The sequence below is a fragment of the Neoarius graeffei genome, chromosome 13 (genome assembly GCF_027579695.1).
Source record: "Neoarius graeffei isolate fNeoGra1 chromosome 13, fNeoGra1.pri, whole genome shotgun sequence".
Lineage (NCBI taxonomy): Eukaryota > Metazoa > Chordata > Actinopteri > Siluriformes > Ariidae > Neoarius > Neoarius graeffei.
Window position 1 is genome coordinate 35,128,351 of NC_083581.1, and position 6,143 is coordinate 35,134,493.

A 6,143-nucleotide genomic window follows, 5' to 3' on the forward strand; every position below is an offset into this window, starting at 1 on the left:
GCCACCAGTGGTTGGAAACGTGTTTTTCTTCATAGGATATTGTACATTTAATACCCCTCTGTTGTGGCTTCCTTTACAGTCATTGAAGATAGGTTAATAGATGTAACTTTGCTGTTTCCTTTCACACAAGTGCACTGGTCTCATAAATCTGCTTCAGATGAACTCTTTGTTCTGTAGCGTGTAAGCCAGTTTTGTGCTGCCTTGGCAAAAACATCTTCATGAACTAGTTTTTAAAGTTTATGTGGTTGTTCAAAGAAATCTTTCCCCTTTCACATTTTTTATTTGATAACAGGGAACATTTTAACACACACACACACACACACACACACACACACACACACACACAAATGATATGAGGTGATACATATACCCACGGCGTGCACTAAGAAAATTAAGCCCTGTTAAGTGGTAAACGTCCACACGTTTTTTTTTTTTTCCATATAAACACACAAATCGTTGGTTGGAAAGAGGCGACAGTCTGGCTTTAAAAACCACTGCTCGTCAAGTTAATGTGACCAGATTTCTGAGAATAAAACCAGGGACATTTTCAGTTCAGCAGTGAAAATATCATTAAAACATCTAATGTTTTCATCTTTGTAATAAAAAGGGGGGACATTTCTGGTTTTCATGTATTTTGATCATGCATTGCATAAAAAGTGGGATTTTCCTCACTGAGTGCGCCGTAGGCCGATTCTGCAACTGCTTTAGGTTAACATTAATTAAAGACAATGTGAAAATCTCCGGTATGGGTACATAGTTTAGATTTATAGACTCTTAAATTGTAGGCTAGCTGAAATAGATGTTTTAGACCCATCCATCCATTATCTGTAGCCGCTTATCCTGTTCTACAGGGTCACAGGAGCCTATCCCAGCTGACTATGGGCAAGAGGCGAGGTACACCCTGCACAAGTTGCCAGGTCATCGCAGGGCTGACACACAGAGACAAACAACCATTCACACTCAATTTAGAGCCACCAATTAGCCTAACCTGCATGTCTTTGGACTGTGGGGGAAACCAGAGTACCCGGTGGAGACGGGTAGACACGGGGAGAACATGCAAACTCCACACAGAAAGGCCCTTGCCAGCCGCTGGGCTCGAACCCAGGACCTTCTTGCTGTGAGGCGACAGCGCTAACCACTACACCACTATGCCACCTGTTTTAGACCCATGAAAGTAAATATATTAATTAGTGCGGCAAGCACACTACTGTTCTTCTTAAGTTTACTTATTCTGCCTTATTCCGACACGTTTTTTGGATCCACTACTCCTCCTAGGGCGTTCGAGATAGAGACACCGTTCCAACTCTGAGACGTCTGGCCCGAAGTGGTGTAGTGTGCTTGTATACAGCTTTTGGATCAACGCGCCCGTTCTCTTGTTCTTGTCATTTTTCTTTTGTTTTTTTCCCATAGAGAATGAATAGGGCTCATGAATCGAATCGTCCTACTCGGACATGCTCCATCGCAGATGCACCAAACCTCATGTGATACTTCAGGCCAACTTCCCCGACACATACACGCAATCAGTTCTGACCCGCACTCATATTTTTCCTTTCTTTTTGCTCATCCCTTTTTCCTCCATAGGCTTGCATTGATTTTTGCCCCATTGAAAATGAATGGTGTTTCAGGAGAAAAACTTTCACTCTCCATCAATTTTTTTAACCAAGTGACCAAACTTCAAGAAATTTCACTTGATGTCTCAGGCCAAGTCCCCGCACAGATCCATCCCCTCACCTGAGACCTGGACTCGTCTTTTCCTCGGTTTTCACGCATCTCTTTTTACCTCCATAGGCTTCCATTGATTTTTGACCCCATTCAAATGAATGGAGTTTTGCTCAGTAACACTTCACCACACATCCACCAAACTTCATACGGCACCTCAGGCCAACTCACCCATCACACACATGATATCGGTTCTGACCCGCACTTGTCTTTGTCTTGCCTTTCCTCTGTCCATTTTTTTCTCCATTTTGCCGCTAATCAATGGAAGCTTGACTGAGTCATTCCTCCCTTCCCCCATAGGTGATGATGCATTTGGCAAAGATCTGCTCATTTGAGACTTTGACAGCAAATCAACTTCAACTTAATGGCCACTTTATTAGGAATACTTACATGCACACACGATAGCAATTAGCATATAAGCATTCACATGTTACCATGCTAGCTGTTAGCATGTTACCCATTACGATATCATGCCTGCTGTTAGCTCGCGAGTTGTTAGCATGTTCACTATTAGCATGTTATCATGAGAGCTGTTAACATGTTAGGATTAGCATGGTAGCATGCAGAGTTCGCATGTTTGCTGTTAGCGAGTTCACCTGAGCATGTTAGCATGCTAACTGTTAGCATGTTAGCTGTTAGCATGTCACCCTCAGTGTGTTAGCATGCTAAAAGTTAACATACTAGCCATTAGCATGTCAGTCTGTTAGCTGTTAGCATGATAGCTGTCAGCATATTAGCCTTGAAGTGTTAGAATTTTAACAAATAGCATGTTAATCATTAGCATGTTAGAATGCTAGCTGTTAGCATGTTATCTATTAGCATGTTATCTATTAGCATGTTAGCATTAACACGTTAACATGCTAGCTTTTAGCATGTTAGTATGCTGTTAGCATGTTAGTATGCTAACTGTTAGCATGCTAGTTGTTAGCATGTTGGCATTAGCATGTTGGCATGCTAGCTTTTAGCATGATAGCATGATAGCTGTTCTGCTACAGCTCAGCAAGCACACTTTGCATTTTCTCTGCGGAAATGCAGTCTAGTTACTATATATGCCACTCATAATGGACAATGTATTTAAAAATATACAATACACACAACACAATTTAAATAAACAGTTTACTTCAGTCCAAGCAATTTTAAGGTATCGTAACATTATTCTCATCTTATCTCATTATCTCTAGCCACTTTATCCTGTTCTACAGGGTCGCAGGCAAGCTGGAGCCTATCCCAGCTGACTACGGGCGAAAGGCGGGGTACACCCTGGACAAGTCGCCAGGTCATCACAGGGCTGACACATAGACACAGACAACCATTCACACTCACATTCACACCTACGGTCAATTTAGAGTCACCAGTTAACCTAACCTGCATGTCTTTGGACTGTGGGGGAAACCGGAGCACCCGGAGGAAACCCACGCAGACACAGGGAGAACATGCAAACTCCGCACAGAAAGGCCCTTGTCGGCCACTGGGCTCGAACCCAGACCTTCTTGCTGTGAGGCGACAGCGCTAACCACTACACCACCGTGCCGCCAGTAACATTATTATTATTATTATTATTATTGAGGATCCAAATGATTCCTGATCTCCCAGAGCCTAAATTGTAGCCATAGCTGAATTGACGATCTAGCCTAAATGAGTAGCCTTAATCACAACGGGTAGTTCGCTACACATCACAACAAATTATACAAATTACTGACACTTTGGTAACATTACCAAAAGCCTACAGCTTTACATAGCCAGCTACTCTGTGGGATAACACACCAATTTGTGCGTAAGTTAGCTTATGCCATTGAACTGTTACAATTTTACCTCAGCTGGATTTTTGTTACGGCAACGCTACATCTAGCAGCAACTTCAGCTGACTGATTGGCGCTGCACTGAGCTTTCCCCTGCTAGCATTTGCCGCAGTAGGCAACGGTTTGTTAGGTCAACCGCTATATCTCAATACAGTGTGACAAGCAATGTTATGTCATATGCAACATCGCAAAATGTAGCTTACCCATGTAAAGGCTAAATAACAGAGATGACAATGTCACTTAGGCCTACAAAAAAAGACTATGGTTCACCAGAAGCAGATGAAGTGATCTGTCAAAGCTGAATGAATGACTTTAGTTTAGGCAAAGATTCTGGTACTCCGCTAAAAAGTTGTTCCTCAGCTCCACCAATCAAAATACTGGAAAGGCTATCACCAGAGGTGTTCTAGAACACCTCTGGTGATAGCCTGAGCCCATCTTAAAGTAATCCACAAAACAACACATGAGGCGTCTGCTGAAATCTGGTAGATGTTTTGGTCTGGTTTTTTTCGGTCTGTTTTTTTTTCTCTGGGTTTGTCGGTCATGGTTAAAAACAGGGACATTTCCGGGGACAGCTCCAGCTGGGGATAGGCCACCAAAAACAGGGACTGTCCCTGGAAAACAGGGACGTCTGGTCACCCTACGTCAAGCTCAAAAGAAGCACATTTGATTAATTTGGATAGAAACTGTTTAGCCTGCTTCCGCTGGACTGCATTGGACAAATATTTGGCTTTCCAGGAGGTCTTCTGTGTTCAGTGGAGGACAGAAAACACTTGACCTTCCTGTGAGGTCAATATATTCACAGGCTGGACTGTGGGGATTTTCACGTTTTTTGTAGCCAGCAACTCTTTTAACTGTCAAATAAAATTACTCCTCAGTACATCATTTACATCATAAAGAATATTCCCATGAATTTTTGTTCAAGTATTTACTGTCCAATATTTACTTATTATTTACTGTATACATCTACTTGTTTTTAAGTTAATGAGGTTTGTACTGAACTCATTCATTTATAGTGATCTGTCAGAAAAACTAATAACAGCCTGTCTGCCATGAGACTGCATAACAACAGTGGAGAACATTGACTGCCATCATACTCACACACACACACACACACACTACACATATGTATGTATTCTGTATATTTTTGTCCAGTGCCATAGCACTACCCCCACCCCCCTTTATCTGCACTATTATCATGTACCTTATCACATGTTGCACTATTACTGCTACAGTTCCACCATACCTACAGCTACCTTACTTTACTGTGTCACTTTGTACTGTGGGGGAAACTGGAGCACCCGAATGAAACCCATGTCGACACAGGGAGAACATAAAGACTTCACACACAAAGGCCCATTGTCGGCCGTGAGGTCTGAACCCAGAGCCCTCTTACTGTGAGAAGACAGTGCTAACCATTGCACCACCATGCTGCCCCAGGTTCAACATGCAGTGGGGCAAAAAATACACCACTAGTTTCTTGTCAGCTGCATCAGAGAAATTGACTCTATATCTGTAAAAAGCAGATAAAATCCTTATCTCTTAATAAGGCACAGCCACAAAACTAGCTACTGTTTACCATTTACATTTATTTACAATATGGCTCCAGCCACTCACCTGTATATTATATACAGTGGTGCTTGAAAGTTTGTGAACCCTTTAGAATTTTCTATATTTCTGCATAAATATGACCTAAAACATCATCAGATTTTCACACAAGTCCTAAAAGTAGATAAAGAGAACCCAGTTAAACAAATGAGACAAAAATATTATACTTGGTCATTTATTTCTCATCTCATCTCATTATCTCTAGCCGCTTTATCCTGTTCTACAGAGTTGCAGGCAAGCTGGAGCCTATCCCAGCTGACTACGGCCGAAAGGCGGGGTACACCCTGGACAAGTCGCCAGGTCATCACAGGGCTGACACACAGACACAGACAACCATTCACACTCACATTCACACCTACGGTCAATTTAGAGTCACCAGTTGACCTAACCTGCATGTCTTTGGACTGTGGGGGAAACTGGAGCACCCCGAGGAAACCCACGCGGACACAGGGAGAACATGCAAACTCCGCACAGAAAAGCCCTCGCCGGCCACAGGGCTCGAGCCCGGACCTTCTTGTTGTGAGGCGACATCGCTAACCACTACGCCACCGATCATTTATTTACTGAGGAAAATTATCCAGTATTACATATCTGTGAGTGGCAAAAGTATGTGAACCTCTAGGATTAGCAGTTAATTTGAAGGTGAAATTAGAGTCAGGTGTTTTCAATTAATGGGATGACAATCAGGTGTGAGTGGGCACCCTGTTTTATTTAAAGAACAGGGATCTATCAAAGTCTGATCTTCACAACACATGTTTGTGGAAGTGTATCATAGCATGAACAAAGGAGATTTCTGAGGACCTCAGAAAAAGCATTGTTGATGCTCCTCAGGCTGGAAAAGGTTACAAAACCATCTCTAAAGAGTTTGGACTCCACCAATCCACAGTCACACAGATTGTGTACAAATGGAGGAAATTCAAGACCATTGTTACCCTCCCCAGGAGTGGTCAACCAACAAAGATCACTCCAAGAGCAAGGCATGTAATAGTCGGCAAGGTCACAAAGGACCTCAGGGTAACT